This window comes from Sorex araneus, chromosome 2 (genome assembly GCF_027595985.1).
Source record: "Sorex araneus isolate mSorAra2 chromosome 2, mSorAra2.pri, whole genome shotgun sequence".
NCBI lineage: Eukaryota > Metazoa > Chordata > Mammalia > Eulipotyphla > Soricidae > Sorex > Sorex araneus.
The window spans coordinates 189,119,947-189,146,100 of record NC_073303.1 but is presented as its reverse complement, the minus strand read 5'-3'; the positions used below and the strand labels follow the sequence as shown (position 1 = coordinate 189,146,100).

General features: G+C 37.7%; 1 pseudogene; it reads right to left on the bottom strand.

The window, feature by feature from the left end:
* Nucleotides 1-395: 395 nt before the first annotated feature.
* On the bottom strand, nt 396-2,332 carry LOC101551112 (transmembrane protein 11, mitochondrial-like; annotated as a pseudogene).
* Nucleotides 2,333-26,154: the final 23,822 nt, after the last annotated feature.

Below are 26,154 nucleotides of genomic sequence, written 5' to 3'. Positions count from 1 at the left end.
TCAAATGCCATTCATTTTACTTTTTTTTAAAATTCTCATGATTTTAGTGGTCAATAACTTCTGGTTGGCTCTGAATGGTACAGCTAAACAATATGCTTAAAAGTCCCCATCCCAAACATGTTCACATCCCCTTAGGAGCGCTGCTCGCATCAAAGTCCGTGGGCCAGGTCAGATTTTCACAGCCTCGGATCCTGTGGGTCAGAAACCCACATCTTAGTGTAATGAGTCAGAAACACCCTTGGTACACTTGTGATCTGTGTGACTTGTTGCTTTTGTGTTTTCAAAGAACAAGTATTAAACCAAACAGCTTCTCGGCTCTCGGAGCTAAACGGTTACCATGGCAATCTCTGTACTCTTGTGGGCTGGGTTGTTTGCTATGTGCCGGTATGTCTGTCCTACTGAAATACGAAGTCGAGTTCGTAGATTGTCTTTACCCAGTACCCCAGGGCGGCCGGTGCTGTCGTGTTGTGCTGTCTCATTCTGTGCTTCCGGGATGGAGGAAGTGAGTGTGTGCAGGGGCAGGCGGGACAGTTTCTAGGCATCACACTCCCCCTGGTACCTGCACCAACGACCAAACTGCCAGGAGATGCCGTAGAGGATGCTGCAGGCTGAGCTCAGCACGCCGGCAGGCAGGGGGCTGTACGGGAATAATCTGAGGGCAGTGCCAGCGGGGTGAAGAGGCAGGCCGTGCCAGCCAGCACGCTGCTCTTGTGCAGCCAGTTGCCCACGGGGACCCAGTGGGTGGTCACATCACTGATGATGCGGCTGGGCTCGATGATGATGATGTACTTGTACCGGGCTTGCAGGGCCCGTGCCAGCTCCCACTCAAACTGGTCCTGGGCATTCTGCCCGCTGCAGATCTCGTGCACAACGGAGCAGTCTGTGGCCGACAGGCTCACCCTTCCAACGATCACGGAGACTCCCGGATGCTCAGAGGCCCCGAGAGAGCAAAGACAGCGGGTCAAGTGGGACAAGGAGGGACTGTCCGTGAGCTGGGCCAGGTTGGCACCCAGGTGGCAGAACACACAGATACCTGCCCTGCTCCTCCCTAGATGGGCAAGTGTGTCTCAAAGATTCCCACAGGACAAGTGGCAATCCACTTCACATGCTTGCTGCCAGTGTGCTGAATGTTGGACAAGAATTCAGGTGACAGCTCAGAGTCTGATGGTCTGTGTTACAAACACTGTTGAATCCCATTTTGGGGAGCCATCGCCACTGCTTCCCCAACTGGCCATCTTGGAGACCTAGTTTTACTTTATTTTAATTAAAAAAATTTATAAAGGAGTTCACAATATTTCATTACATTTAATATTCAAACTTCCTCTGCCCCTCTCGGAGAGCCCGGCAAGCTACTGAGAGTATCCCGCCCGCACGGCAGAGCCTGGCAAGCTACCCATGGCGTATTGGATATGCCCAAAACAGTAACAATAAGTCTCACAATGAGAGATGTTACTGGTGCCCGCTCGAACAAATCGATGAGCAACGGGATGACAGTGATGGTGACAGTAATATTCAAACACAATCCCACCAGCATTACAACTTCCCATCACCATATTTTGGATATTTTTCTCCTGAACCCCAACACCTGTCCCAAAGCAGAAACAAAATAATATATATTTTGTATTGTTTGTTATGAAAACCACTGAAAATGCTCCAAAACAGTTTCCTTAGAGGAAAGAGTGTGAAGATTGCTGTCTTTCACCCAGGGGCCTTTAAGCCCTTCTATAAGAGGTCACTAACATGTTGTTAAAGGTTGAGCCTTGAACCTTGCGTGCTTTTATATGTATAACTGGTAGGGCATTTGCCTTGTATGAGGCCGACCTGGGTTCAATTCCTCCGCCCTTCTCAGAGAGTCCTGCCAACTCCCAAGAGTATCTTGCCCATACAGCAGAGTCTGGCAAGCTACCCTTGGCATATCCGATATGCCAAAAACAGTAACAACAAGTCTCACAATGGAGATGTTTGTCTGCTCGAGCAAATTGATGAGCAACGGGATGACAGTGATACAGTGATACAGTGATATACTCTGTGTGTTTGTGTATGTGTGTGTGTGTGTATAAAAACTATTTCCCTCTAAAATTGGTTGACTCTTACTTTGAGCCTCATCAAATGTGATGCGTTACTCTTAGAGTGTGGATAGGGTGTGTGGTATGAAGGGTCGTGGACGAATAGGTTCACTTGTGTGTGGAGAGTGACCCTGAGTATGGCAGTGGTTGCGTTCTGGAGGTTGTCAGATGCCTGGACTGGGTCCCCTGAGGCAGGGAAGGGTCTCACTCGCCCCCTCCTCCTTGAGGCGCCCAAATGAAACAGTCTGGCTCGGTTCTGGAGGCATGGTATGGCAAGTGTCCTGTTATGCTCCCTTCTGGAAGAGAAGGACCTAGTTTTACTTTAATGTTACAGTAGTGCATGCAGAGTGAATAATTAAACTTGGTAAAATCAATTAGCATTGTTTGTCTACAAAATGCCAGTTATTTTGATTTATTGATATTTTATATAATAATACAAGTTAAGTTGTATTATTATACTTAATAGAAAAATTAATCTGAGATAAATTAAGATGTAGAAAACCCTTATTAGATAACTTTGGTGGCTGGGAAAATAGTCAACTCCTTGCTAAGCCTTTTTCCGGAAGCCCCAACTCTTCGTGCTGGGAGATTGCCAATGTTGAAGGTGCTTAAAATCACAGATCCAGTTATAGAAGGTGTATTAGATTTGCTTCCTTTCCACTTTTGCCTGGAAGGGAGAAGGAACTGGGGTGATTTTATATTTGTGATTTTACAGGGGTCATTAATGCTGTTATTAGTCACACTCCATGCGTCAGAAGGATAGTTTCAATAGTTGTAAAAACAACTAGCTATGGTTTTTCACTTTACTTGTGAAAGTTTTCTGACCTTCCTCACTTTTTATGTTTGATGCTCTTGAAGGAACATTGGTTAGATTCTTTTGGTTTTGATCAACTTACATGGACATTAAATGTTTTTCTCATGTCTACCTGGGTTTAGAGGTTTGCAAGGGAGGAAGACCACAAAGGCAAAATATTCTAATCACACCAGCTCAATGATATATGTGCTCTACTATGGACAGGACTTACAGTTTTAATATGACTTTCATCATAGTTGGAATAGTATCAACCTAATGATTAATGATTGGTGTTGACCTTTAGCATGTAATTTAGGTAATGTTTTTCATATTCTTTTACTATGAAATTATAGTGCTACTCCCTTTCAATGGTGTCAATTTGGGAACATACCTTTAGGCTCCTGTTTCTGAGATACGGGCTTTACCCTGCCCCAATTCAGGGTGAAGTATACATCGAAATTATTTAGAATTTTGCTGTTAAAGAAAACTGTTTCTTATCCCTTATCAATGATTTGATTGCTGACATTAGTGTGGACTGATTTATTTTTATGTGATTAGGATTATAAGTCATATAGTTGTTGCATAAACTCAAACATCCCATTTTGGAAACACATTTAGTTGACTCCTTTGTTCTTTTGCTATAACCTTATGATTGTGTGTATCTTTGATTTAGTCATTTCTAATAGAAGTAACAAAAGTTAATTCAAATGAAATAAAATTGAAAATTTATTTTCTTTGACTCAGTCACTTTGTAAAAGCCCTGAGGGTGGAGATTTTGTATCAGAGCTTTATAGTAGACTGCATACTCAAGAATGAGACTGCTTAGGTTTAACTCCTGGTTACCTCACTTATGAGAAAATAACCTCTCTCAAGAAAATAACCATCCTGTCACTCAATTTGCATATATATGAAACCAAAACAATAGCACCTGCTACCTTTGGGGATTTTTATAAAGATTAAATGTCTGAAGACATCTAAGAGACTTACAATCAAGTCTGACTCTTACCCATAAGTAAAATCTGCTCTCTGTATATCCTACATTAAGTAGAGAGATTTTTTAGCCAAACTTCTGGTAGTGTATTAGTCAAAGATAGACCTAAAGACTGCTTCCCCCCTCCCCTTCATTCTGTTTGGAAGCTAAGATTTTTTTGCTTCCCTTTTTGGTCAATACTTGGCAAAATTGTGTGGCATTTGAACTTGACTCTTTTTCTCTTCATTTTTTCCCTCTCTTTTTGAAGGTCACATCCAGCTTTGTTCAGGGCTTCCTCCTGGCTTTGCAATCAGGAATTTGTTCTGGCAGTGCTCAGAAGAGTATGTGGGATGCTGAGGTCAAACTCGGTTCTGGGGTGAGCAAGACAAGTGCCCAACCTGCTGTTATATCTCTCCAGCTTATTCTATTCAATTTTTAAAACTGGCTATTGTAAAGTGAAATTTATCAGCTACACAGGTGGGGTGGGGGACTGGCGGGTGCGGGGGTGGGGGGTGGGGAGTTTGCTGCGGTTCTTGGTGGTGGAATATGTGCACTGGTGAAGGGAAGGGTGTTTGAGCATCATGTAACTGAGACTTAAGACTGAAAGCTTTGTAACTTTCCACATGGTGATTCAATAAAAATAAATAAATTTATAAAAAAAGAAAAAAACTGGATATTGTGTTATGATAAACTGACCATACATCACAGATATTTAAATTGAATTTGCAAATTGATTAATTTGGCTTAAGTGTGCACTCATGAAATTAAAACTTCAATCAATATATTGAATGTAGGATTTATAACTATAATTTTTTGTGACCTTTTAAATGTTATTCCTCCAGAAGGAAAAGGCAGAAGTGACCTAGGACAGAGGTGAAGGGTCTTGGGCACTTTGATGATGGTTGGAGGTGCAGTGACTTTATACATTAAAATCGTAAATATTGTAAATATTGGCACAACGGGTAGGGTGTTTGCCTTGCACACAGCCAACCCAGGTTCGATTTCCAGCATCCCATATGGTCCCCTGAACACTGCCAGAAGTAATTCCTGAGTGTATTAACCAGGAATAATTCCTGTACATCACTGGGTGTGACCCAAAAAGCAAAAAAAAAAAAAAGGAAATGTTAACATAAGTGTAATCAGGTTGCATAAGTTACAATTAAAAATTTAAAATAATAAAATAAAATATCTTCCTCCACTGCCATGTTTGTGGTTGATTTATGAAAGGTTTGTTCAAATATTTGCTTGATTTAAAAATTGGGTGGCTTTCTATTTTATTTCTACAATTTAATAAATTCACCTGCAAAAAAGACAATTTAATGTTTTACTTTTCAATATTAGTACAAATTAGGCTTGCTCTTTCAAGCTTCTATTATCCATTGAACACATAGATTTCTATGTCTCTTTGTTTGCTTGTTGGCTTGCTTTTTCACACTTACATACTCTTTGAATATCTATTCCTCTCTCTTCCCTCATGTCTTTCTAAGTAAATTTCATTTAATAAAAACTGTCTAGATTTCTTAAAAAAAGGACACCTACACTGCAGACTGGTTCAGCCCTTTTGGAAAACAATATAGACACTTCTCAAAAAATTAGAAATTGAGCTCCCATTTGACCCAACAATACCACTTCTGGGAATATAACCTGTAAAGGCAAAAATGTATAGTTGAAATGACATCTGCACTTGTATGTTCATCACAGCACTGTTTACAAGAGCCAGAATCTGGAAAAAACCTGAGTGCCTGAGAGCAGATGACTGGTTAAAGAAACTTTGGTACATCTACACAACGGAATACTATGCAGCTGTTAGGAAAGATGAAGTCATGAACTTTGCATATAAGTGGATCAACTAAGTGACATGAGTCAGAAAGAGAGAGACAGACATAGAAAGATTGCACTCATCTGTGGAATATAAAATAACAGAATGGGAGACTAACACCCAAGAGTAGTAGAAATAAGTACCAGGAGGTTTGCTCCACAGCTTGGAAGCTGGCCTCACATGCTGGCGGGGGCGGGGAAAGACAGCTCAGACAGAGAAGGGAACACTAAGTAATGTGTGGTTGGGAGACCTGCTCAGGATGGGAGATGCGTACTGAAAGTAGACTATAGAATGAACACGATGGCCACTCAATACCCCTATTGCAAGCCACAACACCCAAAAGGAGAGAGAGAACAAAAGGGAATGTCCTGACACAGAGTCAGGGTGCGGTTCGGGGGATGGAGCAGGGGAGTGGGAGGAATACTGGGATCATCGGTGTTGGAGAATGGGCACTGGTGGAAGGATGGGTACTCTAGCATTGTATGACTGAAACACAAGCATGAATATATGTAAATCTGTAACTGTACCCTCACAGTGATTCACTAATAAAAAAATGAAGAAATAATAAAAAGACAAAAAGACCCTCAAAAGTACAAATCACTAATTTGGAAACTTTAGCTATATCAAGGAAATAATAAACAAAAGCAAATTAAAATTCACTTGAAGAGCATCCTTGCTGGACTTGGAAATCTCACTGGGTAAAAATATTCATGCTATTCAATGTTAGGGTAACTCTGCTTGCTAAACATGAATGCTGATTTCCAGGTTTTTCTACTCAACTACTTTCCAGTTCTAATCAGACATAATCGACAATGTGCCATTCGAGACAGTGATAGTGGAGAAAGATTATCTGCAGCAGCCTGGCTGATGTTTATGGAACCCTGGATTTTAGCGTAAGTCACCTTGGGTCACTACTGTTTCATCACCTCAGAAAAGCTCTCATTTCTCTGGCTCTATTATTTATAATTATGATTTATTTATAATGAGCAGTTAAAGTTACCCATTAAGTTTATATCTGATCACATTTGTTAAAAAAATATACAATGGTTTTCCTATAAGTACAAGTTTCAGTATGACCTAAAAGTCCTTCATTAGCTAAACTAAACAATTTGGTTTTTACCCACTAAAACCCTCACCCACTAAATTCTTGAATTCGCCTTCTCTCTTACCATATGCTTCATGTACTTATCTTTTTCTTTTCTTTTATTTTTCCTTTTTCTGTCCTAACCATCTAGCTTTTAGGATATTCTCCAAGATTTTTGAATGGGAAAAGTTTTCCCAAATTTTCCACATACTTGCTTTCTTGTTTCTTCTAGTTTTATCTAAGGTATCTCTGACATCTTTATAGAAAGAAATATTTCTGTACCACTATCATTACACTTTCTAATTCCAAATGATCCTATCTTGCTTTATATATGCTTTAGTTAGGAACTTTATAGTTTCTAACTTTATAGTTACAACTATAGTTATTAATTAACCTGTATTTATGTGAAACAATATTCTTAGAAAATGCATAACAAAGAGTAGAATTCAACAGATATTTTTGAATAAAATTTCTCTTTGGCAATTGTTACTAAATGTATATTTCTATAATTCTTTTCTTGACAACATAGTTGTGTATCCTTAAATTATTTCTTTTTTGGTTTTAATTCTGATATTTCATACTTCTGAAAGCTCATTTCTTAAGAGAGAACACCTTATAGGACTTTTAATCATATTTAAATATATAAAAACAGGCCCATAATTCAGAATCGCATTTTTCTTACTTTGTCACCTAATTTTAGAAGCTATTATACATAACAAATGAAAAGAAGGTATCCAATCAGCTCTGCGAAAGCAGAAAGTATGCTTTTATATGTTCTTATTGGCTATAATATTTATCCACACTTACGGTCACAAATACAAAGAAATACCTTTTTCAGCTGGTGTTTTGGTGACATTGGCTGTGTCATGGGCTTACTCCTGGCTCTAGCTCAGGGATCACTCCTGTTCCTGCCTGGTGGACCAGGTGGGGTGCCTGGAGTCCAATATGGGTCAGCCTTATGCAAGGCAAGCCTCTTACCCATGGCACTATTTCTCTGGTACCAAAGGAGCACTTGGTTTGGGAAGAAGTAAAATAGTTTTATAGAAAGAAATTTGGTTAAAGAAAAAATGAGAGGGGTGGTGGTGAGGGTGGGGGAGAGAGAGAGAGAAAAAAAAAGAGAAAGAGAGAGAGAGAGGGAGGGAGAGGGAGGGAGAAATGTGGTGGAGAGAGAGGGAGGGAGGGAGGGAGAGAGGGAGAGAGAGAGGGAGGGAGAGGGAGGGAGAAATGTGGTGGAGAGAGAGGGAGGGAGGGAGAGAGGGAGAGAGAGAGGGAGGGAGAGAGGGAGAGGGAGGGAGAGGGAGGGAAGGAGAGGGGGTGGAGAGAGAGAGGGAGGGAGGGAGAGAGAGGGGAGAGAGAGAGAGGATAAAACATGCTTTTCAAAAGAAAAAAAAACAAAAGGACCATCCTAAAGTCAAAAGGAAATGACAAACCTGGGGTACATCCTGGGAGGATTCTCAGCCACGGGGCCATGAGCTGAGTGTGAGGGCGGCAGATACATTGCTGCCACGGCCCAGAACTGCCAGGGCACTGTTTGGGCTGTCTAGATGGTGCTTGGGGTCTCCTGGGTTACACCCAGGGGTGTGGGCATTTGGTGTTGGATTAAATTGGGATTTTAATCGGGGATTGAATTCCACCCCTGCACTGTCTCAACTAGTAAAGCATATTTGTCAGGAAAGGATAAAGCTAATACGACATCAGGCTTTCACAAAGGCACCCTTCATACACATGAATTAAATATTTATAATGTTATAAAACTAGTTGTCACCTTAGAGTTTTATTTCTTGCTAAACAATTATCTTTTGAATAAGTAAAAAGGAAAGATATATTTAGAGAAACAAAGGAAAACACAATAATTTAGAAAGTGGAAGAATGAGTAGGGAACATGCAATAAGATGCATGAAATAATAATTAGCAAAAAAATCAGTAAATAGTTGAATTGTTCAAATACATCATTTTCTTCTTAATTACCACTTTGTCAGTTTTGCTTGCAATTTTAATTTTCATCCTGTATTATTTATATCTCCGATGCCTTTCATATAAAACATGACTAATCTCTCTTGGATTAAAGTATTCGAGTAACTTTCTGATTATTGTGTCTCCTGGGTATTTTTTTTCTCTTTCTAGAAGCACTGGTGAAAGTGAGGAGAGCAATAGAGAAACTTAGATTGATGAGTATAAAGAGTGTAAAGATCTTTATACTCTTTATACTTTATGTAAAGTTACATAAGTGTATGTATCTTTAGGTAAAGTATAAAGAGTATAAAGATACAAAGTGTAAAGAGGTTTAGGGTGTTTCAAGAAAATGACAGTAGTCTACTCTGTTAAAAGAGAAGAAAATAATATAAATAAAATTATAGATAAAAGATGTAACATATGAAATCTCCTGGTAATTTTGACAGCCAAGAGTCTTGTAAGCAAAATTGGTGTCGTACAGGTGAAAGAAAGAAGGTATCTGTGGGACTCCAATGTGATGTTTTGCAGTCATGCTTATTGTTTTGTTTCCTCTTTAGAATTTATGAAAAGAGAAGTAGAGGAATGTTTTAAAAAGTGCAAACCTTTAAGAATAGAAGATGAAACAGCAGGCAACAGATTTTTAAAGACAGATGTTGGCTGAATGAGTAGTGAGTCTGGATTTGACAAAGTGGGCAGGGAAAAAAAAAAGGAAGTTGCAGTGTCTTCAAATTAAGAAAACCCAGAACACTCACCGGAATGAAAAGGCAAAAACCTAGAAATCAGTTATGTTTTAGACTTCATAAAGAAAGGTGCGAAGTAAGACAAAAAAGGTGGATTATATTATTATTATTATTATTATTATTATTATTATTATTATTATTATTAGTTTAGGTTTTGGGGCCACATGCGGCAACACTCAGGGGTTACTCCTAGCTCTGTGCTCAAGAATTACTCCTGGATAGCTCAGGGGAACTATATAGGGTGATAGGGATAAACCCTGGGTTTGGCCATGTGCAAGGTAAGCACCCTACCTGCTGGACTATCTCTCCTGCACCCAAGAGGGTGAATTCTTTAAAATAACAGCACTTGGTAAGAATTAAAGAAGACTAAGCAGTTAATTTCTAATATCCTCAGTTCAAACAACACACCCCAGTTTGAAGAGACTTGTGTTTAGATTTAGTGAGATATGATTCTAAACATCTGGCACAAAACTTTTGTAGAGTCTTTAAGTGAGGAGTGCTGACTTGTACAATCTCATCACTTTGCCTTGTTCAATGCTTCTAAACTGCTAAACTATAAACTCAAACCCTTTGGATATATTCTCAACTAAACTAGGCTTGAGAAGAACAGTGTGTATGTGTGTTTTGATCTGAATAAGAAGATTGTGATTATGGTTATGATCTTATACATCACGAGACTAAAATTAGAAAGTTTTGAAATTTGTTTTAGAAGCACAAAGGACTAACTGGATCATATGGAAATTAGAAGAAATTGATATTCTGGATTCTAACAATTCTGGGGTAAATTTGTGTGGTATCAGATTTTTTTCTTTTTAAATTTTATATTTATTTCAAGAGCTGTGATTCACAAAATTTTTGCTAGTTGAGTCATGCAAGCAATATTGCAGCACAAATCCCACCATCAATGTCAACTTCCTTCCACCAGTGTTCCCATGCTGTCTTTAGAGAACCTCCCACCCCACCTGCCCCCTGGAACACACATTTCCTGAGGCCCCTGACGTCTGTTCCTTCATTACTTCTGTTTTACATCTTCATTCTTCCTTTCTTGATTCTTTCCTTTTCTGTCCTCCTTCCTCAAATCTAGGGTCAAGGATGATCTAGGCATTTCCTCCGTTCTTACATTACATTTCCTCATCCGGTTTTTCTACATAAGTGGTATCAAGTGTTTAGATTGACTTTTTTCATTTGTCAAAAAAAAAAAAGACTGACAGATTCAACAGCATGCACCTATAATATATTTGGCACGAAATGAAGGTCAGTTACCTTTGATGTTATCTGCTCTTTGATGTTACATTGGTATCTAACGCAAAACAATTAAGTTAAAACTAAATAATACACGTGTGGAGCGATAGTGGGTAGGGCACTTTCTTGTACACAGTTGACCCTGATCAATCCCCAGGACCACCTGTGGTTCCTCTGAGAACAGAGCTAGGAATAAATCCTAAGCAGTTGTGGCCCCCAAACCAAAACCAAAACCAAATCCTAAAAGTTAAAACAAGCTCTACAGAAGAGCTACATCAAATGACTTTTATTGAATTGAAAGTGAAATTTTTGGGCAAATATATTATAATTTATGGTCTCCAACTTTTATGGAAGTCAACAGTTTATTTCCATTTTTAATAAAACAACTCAATTTGAATAAATCAATGTATTAAGAATTCTTGGGGCTGGAGCAATAGCACAGCGGGTAGGGCATTTGCCTTGCACGTGGCCGACCCCGTTCAATTCCCAGCATCCCATATGGTCCCCTGAGCACCGCCAGGGGTGATTCCTGAGTGCAGAGCCAGGAGTGACCCCTGTACATCGCCGGGTGTGACCCAAGAAAGCAAAAAAAAAAAAGAATTTTTAACACTTTATTGATAATTGTGCTAAGTTATCTAAAAGGGAGAATAAATAAATTCAATTAAAACATATTTCCAGTTTACATACTGATTCTTTAAGTACTGTAAACAAATATTAAAACCCTAGGAAAAGATACAAAGGTTGAAATATTACAACAGTCTTTAAATGACTTCTTAGTAAAAAAAAAAGAAAAAAAGAAAAAGAATAAAAAAAAGAAAAAAAAGAAAAAGAATTTAAAAAAGTAAGAAAAATAAATAAATGACTTCTTAGTGAAGTTCCATACATATTGTTCATTCACTGTTGAATTTTTTTTTTAAGGAAAGCTAAATCTTATAGATGCTAATGCTTCTTCCCAACTGACATTAGCACATTTATACTGTGTATTTGTATTGCCCTGGGCTGCTTTTAAAAAATATCCTGTAAGTTTTCTGCTCATGTATATGACATTTTTTCTTTGAAAAGGACACATTAACTTCTTTCTAATACATGCTTTGAAATAAGCAAGATAAAAATAGCTGACTTGCAGTGATGACAAACAGAAATTGCATCCAGCTCATGCCATGACTACATTTCAGGGTTAAAGACTATTTGCACACCCTGTAAATTATCTTTCTTCACAACCAAGTGTGTGTGTCTTAATTCTGAATATAGACCGTAGGCAGTTATTAATCTTCAGGAGCAGAAAAACTCAAGCCTAATCTTTTTATGTTACCTCATTATTCCTGTTCATAAATGAAAATTTAATTTCTGTTATGGTGCTTAGTGCAGTCAACTGTTCTATTATTAATTATAGAACTGCTGCTAATGCCTAGGAATGATAGTTTAATAAGGTTTAATCTCTTTTCCATATTCTAGTGTTTTTCATAATTATGTCTCTGCTTTCTCTCCTTGCTTTTATTTTATTGGCAAACACACTCAGCAGGGCAAGCTGTAATTCTGAGTTAGCTGGTGTTATTGAGTCAGGCATATCACTCGTCATCCAGGTTCTGGAATTTGTTTAGAAGCAGAAGGAAAAAAAGTAAGAGTCTTTCAAATTCCAACTAGAATCTTGATCTGTATCTAAGTCTGATTTTAAGAGCTACCAACATAGCAATTGATGAGATCTTTCATGGATTTGACAATCATTCTTAAAATTTTTCAGTTGGAAATGTTTCAGGTATATACAAAAGTCACAATTTAAAAAAATATCTGAGCACATTATTATGCTTTAAGCCAGATGGCATATTAATATAGGTGATTTTTATGTATGACTATAATGAAGATAAAATATTTTATTCCTACACATGGCATAGTTTGCTTCTGTGCAAGAGGTTTGTGTATTAATATTCTGAGAACTGTGTTATTTTATTCGATTAGCACAGCTGGTAGCGCGTTTGCCTTGCACGAGGCCAACCTGGGTTTGATTTCTCCACCCCTCTCAGAGAGCCTGGTAAGATACCGAGAGTATCTCGTCTGCACAGCAGAGCCTGGCAAGCTACCCATGGCTTATATTGGGTATGCCAAAAACAGCAACAAGTCTCACAATGGAGACATTACTGGTGCCCGCTCCAGCAAATGTATGAACAACTGGACACAGTGCTACAGTTATACATATAGGAACAGAGATCTAAGTTATTTGGTTAATGCTTTTTTCTCTTTGGCATATGAAACATTGGATTTAGTTCTCTTATGCTACTTTCCTGATGATTGCTCTGTTTTCCTCTTTCATGGAAGATTTTAACTTCATTTTGGCATCATGAATTTCTGCTATTGCAGTATTTATCTGATAAATTAATGAGAGTCTTAACAATATTCTTAGTTCCAGTGTATTGATGGATCAGCTCTTTAATTTGTCTTATAGTATATGGCTTTAGAGAACTCAATATGAAAAGAGGAATCTAATCTACAGATTAATTCCAAATCTACAAATTAATTAATTTCAGAAGGCAAATGAAAAAAAATGTATTCTGCTTATTCCACAAATATGTACTGTGGATTACTTGTAGTTCATTTCTGATGAAACTCTAGGAAAATAGGCAAACTGGGAAAAGTTAAAAAAGAATTTATATCTTATTGGTGCTTTTTCTCTGGGATGGTGAGGTAGGGCTCAACTGGAGATGCTCAATGATTACTCCTGACGCTGTGCTCAGGGATTACTCCTAGAGGTTCTTGGGGGACCATAAGCAATGCCAGGATCAAACTGGTTGCCTTGCCCTTGTACTATTTCTAAGCACCCCCACAACATTTATTTTTTTTTTTTGCAGTGTTTTCAGTAAAATATGGTCAGAGAATGGGACAAATAATTCTGTTAGAAATTGTTTCAGTTTTGAAAGTAAACTATAGACTGAACATGATGGCCACTTAATACCTCTATTGCAAACCACAACACCCAAAAGGAGAGAGAGAGCAAAAGGGAATGCCCTGCCCTAGAGGTGGGGTGGGGTGGGGGGGACGGGGAGGGGGTCATGGAACGGATGCTTGGACCATTGGTGGTGGAAAATGTGCACTGGTGGAGGGATGGGTACTCGACCATTGTATGACTGAAATGCAATCACGGAGGTTTATAAGTCTGTAACTGTACCTCATGGTGATTCACTAATAAAAAAAAACCACTTTATCACTGTATCACTGTCATCCTATTGTTCATCGATTTACTCGAGTGGGTGCCAATAATGTTTCCATTCATCCCAGCCCTGAGATTTGAGCAGCCTCTCCTTACTCATCTTTCCTAACGCTGTCATATTGAAGGCTCTTTCAGGGTCAGGGAATGAGACCTGTTATTGTTACTGTTTTTGGCATATTGAATATTCCACAGGTAGCTTGCCAGAGTATGGCAAAAAAAAGAATAAATAAATTAAAAAAAGAAATTGTTTCAGTTTTGAACAAAAGGGGTATGTACGAAACTGTGTAATTGAAAATTAAGATATCTAGCAAGGAAATTTTAGAAATCATCTTTGTACTTCTGTGGAAACACTTGGTAGTGTTGGGGGTTTCTTCCCAGTTGGGTGATCAGGAGTTATTCCTTGCAGTGCTCAAGGGACCAAATTCAAACCTCTTATGTAAAAAACAATGTGCTCCATCCTTTGGACTATTTATATGGCCTCATAACCTCACTAAAATTTAAAACTGGAAAAAGAGAAATCAAAGAAGTTATAGAGAGAAAGGCAGCATTAAGAGAAAGTAGAATCCAAAACCAAAGTCAAAAAAGTTACCAGTAGGTGGGAGAAGTAAGGATATACTCTCCATTGATTTGTCAAATTCTAGAGAAGATCTCAGAAAACGTTTTCTGTAAAAGGCTTGATAGTAAATACTTTAGGTTTATAATCTTATGTCCTTGGTTGCAATTCTTCAATTCTGCCTCAAAGGGCTAAACTGGTAGAGAGAATATGAGGATGAATAAGAGAGGTCATATTTGAGTTAAACTTTTTAATGTAATCACTTTAATATACAGTTACAAATTTGTTCCTGATTGCATTTCAGTCATACAATGTTGTAACATCCATCCCTTCACTGTGTACATTTCCCACCACCAACTTCCTTTGTTTCTCTTCCACCTACCACCTGTACTTCAGAGTTAAAGTTTTTAACATAGGGACCAGTGGCTTGAATTTGGGTTATGAGTCAGAGTTAACATATATGTGAGAAAACTGTGTTAAGAAAGCTGAAGTTAGTTGTTTTGGACTCGTAAGTGACAGAATGAATATTACACAGACTTTCAGATTCATGATCTCTTTGCTACTTCAAGCTGTCTTCAAAGAAGTAAAGTTGGAAAGAAAATGATCACTATAAACAGGAATTTAAAGAGGTAGAAATCTATGAGAGAAGAAATGAACAAAAATCTTCCTTTGAATGCACACTTGCTATAATTACTAGAAATCAAAAGGCACTATCTCAGCTCCAGTAAATATACATGATAACAATGAGTACTTAATTTTTTAAAAATTATATTGACATGGGCTGCCAATAGAGTGAAAGATAGTATAAAAATTGCATCATTCTCAACTATGACACAAGATAGAACTTAGAGTCGTGAAATGTTAGTGGAAAGTGACACCTTTCTTCAATACATACGTTACAGCCATTCTTCCCCATGCTAATGTTACCTCCTCCAACCGCATTAGCTAAATTCGTATTTTACAATGGTAAAAGTCTCGCCATGTTAACAGAAGCCCCATCTGAGAAAGTGCATGATAAATGTACACTGGCCTGTATGTAAAAAATTTAAGAATGAATGAATGGCCGGCTGAACGAATTCCTTAATCATGATCTTCAGAAAGTCTTAGGGTGCAGATTTACTATTCTATGAAAAATCGTACTTAGAGACAGTAATTTTATTTCCTCCATGGGGACAGAAATAGATCAAACTGCTGGTTAGGGTGATTCTTTGGCAATGCTGTTGAAACATTTGGGATCAGCAGGGACCCGCTGGCGGGTTCCACCCCATAGCATCTTTGGGATTGAAAGCAGCGGGGAAATCCTATTCCACACCATTTCCCGAATCATTTCTCTTCTTGAGATGAATGAGTAACAACTGTGAAAGAAAATTGAAATCATAGACTTTGGCGAAGAGAAGGCGATTATATGACAAAGCTTATGGAAAGAAATTGGCCAAAGGAATGTTAGAATAATAAAAGCATCTTATTAAGTTTATTGAATATCCATAATGTATTTAAATATGCAATTGCCATAGTAGCAACTGTAATTATTTAGAATTAGTAGACTCAGTATTTGTGGAACAAAATTTCAGGCTTTAACAATGGTACATGTTTAGGTCTTTAACAGTACAGGAAGAAAAACACGTTAGTTTTGTAAATTATGAAGACTAACCTTTGTCTCTCGGATTTAAAAACTATGTTTTTTATTCTAAGATAAAAGGAAATGGTTGGATTTCTTGATTGTTTAAACAAATGAGAGAAGTCAACTTGCCTCTGAGAAGTTATTAGTGTTATGAGTTATTATTTATATAAGATATATAAATATTTCCTGTGAATGAAGATGACTTGTTGTCTATTGACTGGCCTCATCACCAGAACAGCCATTAAAGTCGGAGTTAACTTAGAGACATTAACACAAAAGGAAGTACTGAAAACAAAAAAGATGAGAAAATCTGAAAAGCACTCAAACCTGCATCACATTTTTATGATAAGCCCTTGCACAATAAGTCTACTTTGAATATATATTATTGTATACACTTACAACATGTATAAAATACACAGTCACTGTCACTGTCACTGTCATCCTCTTGCTCATCAATTTGTTCGAGCGGGCACCAGTAATGTCTCTCATTGAGAGACTTATTGTTACTGTTTTTGGCATTTGCAATATGGATATTGGATATTGGATATGGATATGCCAAAATATATAGTAGAAAAAGAAAAACTATGTTTTTTATAATTGACTTAAAATTATGATGATCCTACAAATATTATATTTGGTATTGATGTAAATTATATCGAGACGATAATATTTAAATGGTTACTGAAAGTAGATGAAGCAGTACTTTGTCTTCTTCACCTTTAATGACTATTATGACTATATGTCATAAATAGTTCAGCATTCTTTAATGCAGCACTATCGTAGCACTGTCCTCTCATTGTTCATTGATTTGCTCAAATGGGCACGAGTAACGTCTCCATTGTGAGACTTGTTACTGTTTTTGTCATACCCAATATACCACGGGTAGCTTGCCAAGCTCTGCCATGTGGGCGGGATACTCTATGTAGCAGTAGCTTGCCGGGCTTTCTGAAAGGGACAGAGGAATCGATCCCAAGTCAGCCGTGTGCAAGGCAAACACCCTACCTGCTGTGCTATTGCTCCAGTCCAAAATTTTTTAACTATCAAAATTTAAATTATCATAAAATTATCATATTTTCATAAAATTGTCTCATTATCAAGCTTATTCAGTTTTTATAAAAGTCATGCTTTACTCTTGCCTGTGCACTCAGGGATCACTCCTGGTGGGCTCAGAGAACTATATGGAGTTCCAGGGATTGTACTCTGGTCAGCCATGGGCAAGGCAAACATCTTATCTGCTGTACTGTCTCTCCAGGCCCAGTCTTAATCTGGTTCTTAATGCCAGTATTTAACCCAGATTAGAAAATCTCAAATTCTACTTATTTCCATATAACTGATTGGTAATGAATCAGTAAATATGCATTGGTTAGAGCATGGTCTGACATATCACTGTCATCCTGTTGCTCATCAATTTGTTTGAGCAGGCACCAGTAATGTCTCTCATTGAAAGACTTATTGTTACTGTTTTTGGCATATCCAATACACACGGGTAGCTTGCCAGGCTCTGCTGCGCGGGCTCAATACTCTCGGTAGCTTGCCGGGCTCTCCAAGAGTGTGGAGGAATCTAACTCGGGTCGGCCGCGTGAAAGGCGAACGCCCAACCGCTGTGCTATCACTCCAGCCCGGTCTGATATATAGTGTTTAATATATAATCAATATATTTTCATTATTATTATTATTAACAAAGTTGGAGTGCATATAAAAGTCTGAGTATCCAAGGATTGAAAAACATATGATGTCAGTTTCATCGTGCCTTAAATTTAGGGATACAATTAAAGTAAACTTGTAATACCAATTTTTACTAAAAAATTAAGAAGTAATAACATTTATTTATCAGAAAAAATTGTTAGCATTTGGGAGAAATACGAACAAAATATATCAGAAAAGATATTTCAAAGGTCTTTGTAAGTTAATTAGAAAAAACTTAAAGATGCTGTCAAAATGCATTTTGCATGATTTAAGATGAAACTTTTTAAAAGAGGGATAATATCCGATAAATTATCCTATCAACTGCTGTACATAATCCTGTTATTTCAGGCAAGATAATTGCATGGTAAACAGCATTAGCTATTCATTAGCTGAAGCTGTTCTAGCTGATTCTCAGCTGGGAAGATTTAATTTAGTGACAAGAAAAATACTGCAAATCAACTCTGTCATGTGAATAAACATAAGAATAAATAAGTAGGAAATAATTTATACACACACATGAAGAGAGTATATGTTTAAAGAATACAATTTCTCACATCTGGTTGTCATGATACCACATTAGATAGTTGTAAATATTCGTTAGCAATAATATTAATAAGCAACGCAGTTTTTTGCTAAGTACTGTTAGTATATATGAGTATGTTAGATATTATGAAGAATTACCACCCAGTTAACAGTAACATATTTGTTTATCAAAATAGTATTTTTCTGTCTGATTGAAAACAAGATATTTTTATTTATATATGCCTCGGTATATTATTGCTAGAAAAACATTGATTGCATTTTACATTGGAAAGTACTTTGTCCTTCCTTCCTTCCTTCCTTCCTTCCTTCCTTCCTTCCTTCCTTCCTTCCTTCCTTCCTTCCTTCCTTCCTTCCTTCCTTCCTTCCTTCTTTCCTTCCTTCTTTCTTCCTTCTTTCTTTCTTTCTTTCTTTCTTTCTTTCTTTCTTTCTTTCTTTTCTTTCTTTCTTTCTTTCTTTCTTTCTTTCTTTCTTTCTTTCTTTCTTTCTTCTTTCCTTTTTCCTTCCTTCTTTCTTTCCTCCTTTCTTCCTTCCTCTCTTCCTTCCTTCTTTCTTCCTTCATTCTATCATTTCTTTTCTCTCTCTTTCTTTCTTTCTTTCTTTCTTTCTTTCTTTCTTTCTTTCTTCTTCTTTCTTTCTTTCTTTCTTTCTTTCTTTCTTTCTTCCTTCTTCTTCCCTCTCTTCCTTCCTTCATTCTATCCTTATTTCTTTCTCTTTCTTTCTTTCTTTCTTTCTTTCTTTCTTTCTTTCTTTCTTTCTTTCTTTCTTTCTTTCTTTCTTTCTTTCTTTCTTTCTTTCCTCCTTCCTTCCTTCCCTTCCTCCTTCCTTCCTTCCTTCCTTCCTTCCTTCCTTCCTTCCTTCCCTTCCTTCCTTCCTTCCTTCCTTCCTTCCTTCCGTCCTTCCTTCTTTCTTTCTTCCTTCTTCCTTCCTCTCTTCCTTCCTTCATTCTATCCTTATTTCTTTTCTTTTTCTTTCTTTCTTTCTTTCTTTCTTTCTTTCTTTCTTTCTTTCTTTCTTTCTTTCTTTCTTTCTTTCTTTCTTTCTTTCTTTTTTCTTTCCTTTTTCCTTCCTTCTTTCTTTCTTTCCTCCTTTCTTCCTTCCTCTCTTCCTTCCTTCTTTCCTTCCTTCATTCTATCCTTATTTCTTTTCTTTCTCTCTTTCTTTCTTTCTTCTTTCTTTCTTTCTTTCTTTCTTTCTTTCTTTCTTTCTTTCTTTCTTCTTTCTTTCTTTCTTTCTTTCTTTCTTTCTTTCTTCTCTCTCATTCCTTCTCTCTCTCATTCCTTCTCTCTCGTTCCTTCTCTCTCTTTCTCCCTTCCTTCCTTCCTTCCTTCCTTCCTTCCTTCCTTCCTTCCTTCCTTCCTTCCTTCCTTCCTTCCTTCCTTCCTTCCTTCCTTCCTTCCTTCCTCCCTCCCTCCCTCCCTCCCTCCCTTCCTCCCTTCCTTCCTTCCTTCTTCCTTCCTTCCTTCCTTCCTTCCTTCCTTCCTTCCTTCCTTCCTTCCTTCCTTCCTTCCTGCCTTCCTGCCTTCCTGCCTTCCTTTTTTCTTTTCTTCCTTCCTTCCTTTTTTTCCTCTCTCTGGGGGCTTGGGGTGTTCTATAGAGTTCCAGAGATAAAGTCTGGGTCAGTTATGTACAAGGAAAGTGCTCTATCTGCTGTCTCTAGTGCCTCTATCATTAACTTACTCCATGATATGGTATATTTATTTGATAACCAGAAAATATTTTCAAGCCAAAATACAAATTACTGTGAAGGTTATGCCCACTTTAGTTAGCTTAGTCAGCGGCTGAATAAATAATAGTACTGTGACATTAAATATATATATGTGTGTTTGTGTGTGTATATATATATCTACATATTTAATTGCTAATGGGAACTTTTTTCTTTCCTAAAATTTCAAATAGTAGATTTCTTTTAGTGAGATACTTTATCATTTAATTTATGATGGTCTTGAAATCTTAAGTTTAGAATATATTTATGCAGCTAGTAATTTCTACAAATATTCCTTTTGGTAAATATTTTCTCCTGATATTATGTATAAAATTAAATGTTACACTAAAATTCAATCATTAAGTGTACACTGGTGAAGGGATTGGTGTTAGAACATCATATGTTTGAAACTTGATTATGAATAAATTTGTAAGTCAGAGTATCTCAATGAATATAAAATTTTAAGTAGTGAATCATTAATATTAGGAAAATATTTATTAGATGGGTAAAGTACTTCCAGTTTTTGAATTTGAAGTCTTGAATTTTTTCAAATATCATATAAGTTGAATATTTTTCAAAGATTATGTACTGAACATGGAAAGTTCACAAGGGTCTTGGTCACTTTAGAATGGGCCTTTTGAAAGATAGCTTAAATACATTTTTAGAAAAGATATTTTTATATTTATATATAATAAAGTAATATCTTCCAAGTTTCAAAGATAAAAAAAGCCTTGAATTTTTTTTGTGTTGGTAATGCTTTTGCTATTTGAAATAAGATTTTTCTACTATATTTAAATTTATACTGATGAGGGGAGTCTTGTGTGGAGTGAGAATGAGGAAGGAGGAGGTCTTAAACAGAGATTTTCAAATCATCCCAAAGAGGTTTGGGGCTTTTAGAATCCCTGACTCCAATCTTTGAGGAGGAAAGTTGAGGGGAGATTTGAGGTCATTCACCAGTGATCCAACTACACAGTAATCAATCCTTCCTATGTAATGATCCTTCCATAAAACCACCTAAGCTGAGTTTAGAGAGCTTCAGAGTTGGTGAATATATTTAAGATCTGGGAAGGTGGCTTCACTGGATTTGTGGGGTAACCACTGCACTGTCTTGCCACTCATTGTCTGGTGCATATCTCCACTTGAGTGCCATAATTTCATCCTTTAGAACACACCAACACTAGTAAGCTAAGTGTTTTTCTGCGTCTGTCCTTCTAGCAAATGATTGAATCCGAGGAAGGATTATGTGAACCCACTAATATACAATTTACTCTGCAGATCTGTGGGTGTAATAGAAATCTTATTTTCGGAAGAGAACTGAAGTTGGGCTAATCTTGTGGGACTAATCCTTAAGTCTGATGTTAATTTCAAAACTATGCATCAGAATTAGATTGAATATCTGGCTGCCGGTTAGTGTTAGAAATTTAGAGAATTTGTCATGAAGAACATCATTCAGAATTTAGCTAGTGTGGGGATGTTTTCTCATATCTCTAATAAGTCTCTTTTGCATCAAATGTGCTGTAAAATAAAATAATGGATCTCATTTATGTATTTGTTCAACAGTTAACTACCCCTCTATTACCTACAAATAATGAAACAAAGTCCTAGAAATAAAGGAGTACAAAGTAGCTACTCAATTAGAATTTGTGGCATATATTATGTGTTAAATAAACAAATGAATAGGTATTGATAAAATGAGTGCAAAGAGATAGATATGTGGGAGGATATAAAAAGCCAAGAGAGAGCATTGAATCCGGGGACAGAAGGAATGGTAAGTGTGGGGAAGAAGGGTATAGGAGATGGGAACCTAGAGTTGGTCAGGAGATGGACAGTGATGGGCTACATCTCTGTCCTACATGCAAGTCAAATATTATTTATACGTATTTGGTCTTTCTAAAGGTTTCCTGACATAGAAAAGATGGAAAAGACTAACAAGGTGTGGGGTGACTGAGAAAAGGTCTTGATAAATCTTGGTTGAATAAAGTGATAGGGAAATTTTTAATCTAGGTAAATATTGACTCTAGATTACTGTCAAAGTAGATAAAAAATAAACAAAAAAGCCCCTACAGACATGACTCCAAACATTACCAAGAGTGATTCCTGAGCACAGAGATAGGAGTAAGCCCTGAACCCAGCTGAGTGTAGTTTCAAAATAAACAAAATTAGATAGGTAGACATAGGTAAGTACAAGTAGAAATAATCCCATTAGTATAAAACTTTTTGTAATTGATATAAATTTTAGGTCTTTGTAAATATATTGTCCAAATTTCAGAAATGATATGCAACCTAATTTCAGAGTCTCTTGCCTGTGTGCCTGGTTGTCTTCACTGGGGCCCCTTGGAGGGATGTGCTCCAACTTCCCTCCTCACCCTAATCAGTACTCCTGGTGGCCGAAGACCTCTGGAGCCTAGCCACAGCCATGCTCAAGGCCCCTCTCCACACGTTCGGATGAACCTCATACATGAAGAGGAACCCAGGTGTATGGGACCCAGGGCTGAGACCTCCAAGTCTGCTCAGATTGAGACAGGGCCTCTTCCATCCAGATTTCCCATTTTCCAGTAGCTAGGTGGTCACACCCAAGGACTGCCCCCAGCGTCATGTAATTCCACCAATGACCAGCATCCAGAGACTTATAAACAAGTTCCTGGAAGCGCGAGGACACTGTGCGTCTGCGAGATATCTTATAGCCTAGTTTTCCCTCTGGGAGAAACTGGCAAGTTACCGAGAGTTTCCAGCCCACATGGGAGAGCCTTGCAAACTCCCCATGATGTATTCATATGCAAAAACCAGTAACAAGCTGGGTCTCATTCCCCTGACCCTGAAAGAGCCTCCAATGTGGCATCATTGGGAAAGACGAGTAGAGAGAGGCTTCTAAAATCTCAGGGTTAGGACAAATGGAGACGTTACTGAGACCACTCGAGAAATTCGAAGATCAACGGGATAATGATGATGATGATGATGATGATGATGATGATGATGAATTTTTTCCATAATATGAGTTAGTGTGAAAATTTCCATAGACTAGGAATACTAGAAATTACTGGGCAATTGGGTTAAGTGGCTTTCCTACACTGAGCAGACATCCTCATCCGAAGCATCACATAATCCTATTAATAGAGTACTTGAAAATATAGTCAGTAATGTGAAGCCATTCCTCTTTTTTGAAAAAACTCTTGCACGTGCTTTAAAGGATATAAATGTATCATTTTAAAATTAGTTCAGAATTATTAAGATAATTGTTTTCCTTTTTTGGGTCACACCCAGCATGCTCAGGGGTTACTCCCGGCTCTGCACTCAGGAATTGCTCCTGGCGGTGCTCAGGCGACCATATGGGATGCTGGGAATCGAACCCAGGTTGGCCATATGCAAGGCAAATGCACTACCCACCGTGCTATCACTTCAGCTCTGAAAAATTTTGATATTCAAAATATTTAAGTTGTATTAAGAATGAAAAACAATCCAATCAGGGCATATACTCATATTTAAAGTTATTGCTTTACATGAAACCAGACAATGAAAAATGTAATTTATAAATTGATATTGATATACTCTCAGTAGTTTGCAGGGCTCTCCGAGAGGGGTGGAGGAATCAAACCCAGGTCAGCCGCCTGCAAGGCAAATACCCTACCCACTGTGCTATCACTCCAATCTTTCATAATATAGACTAAATTTGAGGCTGCCCTAAGTTTAAGTCAATGAACCTTTTCCTGCAAGACAAAATCCAAAGTGCCTTGGATTTTGAAATTTTGCACATGCCAGCTTCTCTCTAAAGACTTAATTTCCTATACCCTGCCTTATATCTTATCAATTCCGGACAACCTTCAGTTCCTGCAATGCGCCATACTATTTGAGGCTTTTGTGCATGAGTTAAACTATGTAGAATTCTTTTTTTTTAATTTTTTTTAAATTTATTTATATTTTTTAAATTTTATCATCATGTGGAAAGTTACAGAGTTCTCATGTTTATGTCTCAGTTATACCGTATTCAAACACCATCCCTTCACCAGTGCCCATATTCCTCCACCAAAATCCCCGGTATACCCCCCACCCCCCACCCCAACTGTATAACTGATGAATTTCACTTCATTTTCTCTTCACCTTGATTATGGTCCATATTTCAACACAAAACTCACTATTGTTGTGGTAGTTATACCCCCAAACAAGATAACCCTAATAAGGAAGCATTTTATAATTAGTTTTCCATTAAAAGATGGTATGTTTTCAGGTTTTAGAAAAGGTCACGTGGCCACATTAGCGGCCGCGCGGCTCGGATGTGTCCCAGTCCCGAATCCTGGAGCCGTGTTAGTTGCTGCTCAGTGTCGCCAGGGCTCCATCTGTAGAAGGTGTGCAGGCTGCACCTCCTCCTTCCGGCTCCCCGGTGTTGCTGGCCCCAATTCGGGTCCAGAGCATTTTCCGGGCCGCGTTGCTCACCAGAATGCCTTATGTAGAATTCTTAACAGAAAATTGTCTCCTGGTTAAGATTCCTCACTTTCCTTCTATTTCAAGATTCCTTCAATGGAACCCAAAAAGATTGAATTATCTGTTTCCTCTCTGGCATTTAGCTACCATAGAAGGCTAGCCAAAGTCTAATACCATAATATTACAGGCTTCTGTATGAAAATGTCAGTTATTTCTCCCCATTTTATCCAAATATTCCTATTTGTTTTGAATTTTTTGTTCTACCTTAGAATTTTTTTCTTTAAATTCCAGGTTCCCTCACACACATACAGTTTTTTGTTTGTTTGTTTGTTTTACATACATCCATAGCATAGCTCAATAGGTTTGCTTCTGGACATTCATTTGTTGAAGGTATAACTTTTGAAATTGCTCTTTATCTAAAAGAATATTTAAAAAATACTTTTAAAAGTTTTTTTTCTAGGTATCTGGACGGCTGGAGCTATAACACAGTGGTTGGGCATTCACCTTTCACATGGCAGACCTGTGTTCAATTCCTCTGCCCCTCTCGGAGAGCCTGGCAAGCTACCGAGAATATGGAGCCCGAGAGGCAGAGCCTGGCAAGCTACCCATGCGTACTGGATATGCCAAAAACAGTAACAATAAGTCTCTCAATGAGAGACATTACTGGTGCCCGCTCGAACAAATCCATGAGCAACAGGATGACAGTGACAGTGACAGGTATCTGGGAGATAATTCTGGGTGCATTCCTGGTACAGATGAGATCCCCGGTTCATCCATTTCTTGGTGGCATATGGCCATCCTAGCACTACCTGATGTGTCCCTAGGGACCTCACCAGCAACTTGTAGCCCTGGCACTCAGCAGCTGTGTCTGGGCAGCACTGTGTCCATAGACTGGGGCACGGAACATCCGGCCTCCTTGACTGAGTATCACTGGGAGTGGCCACGCATGACCTGAACATTGCTTGGGAGGACCCAATCCCTCCATCACCCCCAACTCCAAAATTTTAAAAATTAAAACAAAATTTTGGTTATGTTAAAAATATTGGGTACTGTAGGCTTATCGTGACAATGTGTGAAATATTGTTCCTGAAGTTACAATAAAACATAGAAGTTAAAATTTAGAAACTTCTATACTTTATACCCTATGACTCAACTTTTCCCCCACTAATATATATACATATATATATATATATCACCAGTGTCTTTTTCTTCACCATCTCATGAATACTTTCATTCACTTTTCATTTCATAATAGGTGTTCTAATAGTTGCAAGTTGATATAGTCTGGTGGTCTTGATTTGTATTTGCTGACAGTAATGTTGAACACCTTATATAATTTTATGTGCATATTTAGTACATAAAATAAAACAGTTATCTTATCTAATAAAAGAGGAAGGAAGGAAGAAAAAAAAGAATGGGAAAAAGGAAATTTTTAAAGCCATACTTTGATTAAACTTACATTGAACTCTTTTTTTTTACATTTTAATATAAGAATAAAATTTGTATGCTTTCTTAAACACACACATACATATGGATGTATATTTTTCTTTGTGTGTGTTTTGGGGGGCACACTTAGAGGCTCTTAGGAATCTGGCTTTGCAGTCAGGAATCTCTCCTGGAATGTTGGGGAAATTTTGGTAGGCCAGGGATTTGGTCTGTTGCAAGCAAGACATGTGGCCACTGGCTGTACTATCTTTCTGGCTCTTGAAAGCTTTCTTATACTTATAAACATCTACAGTTAAGGTGTATTTATAAATTATTGGG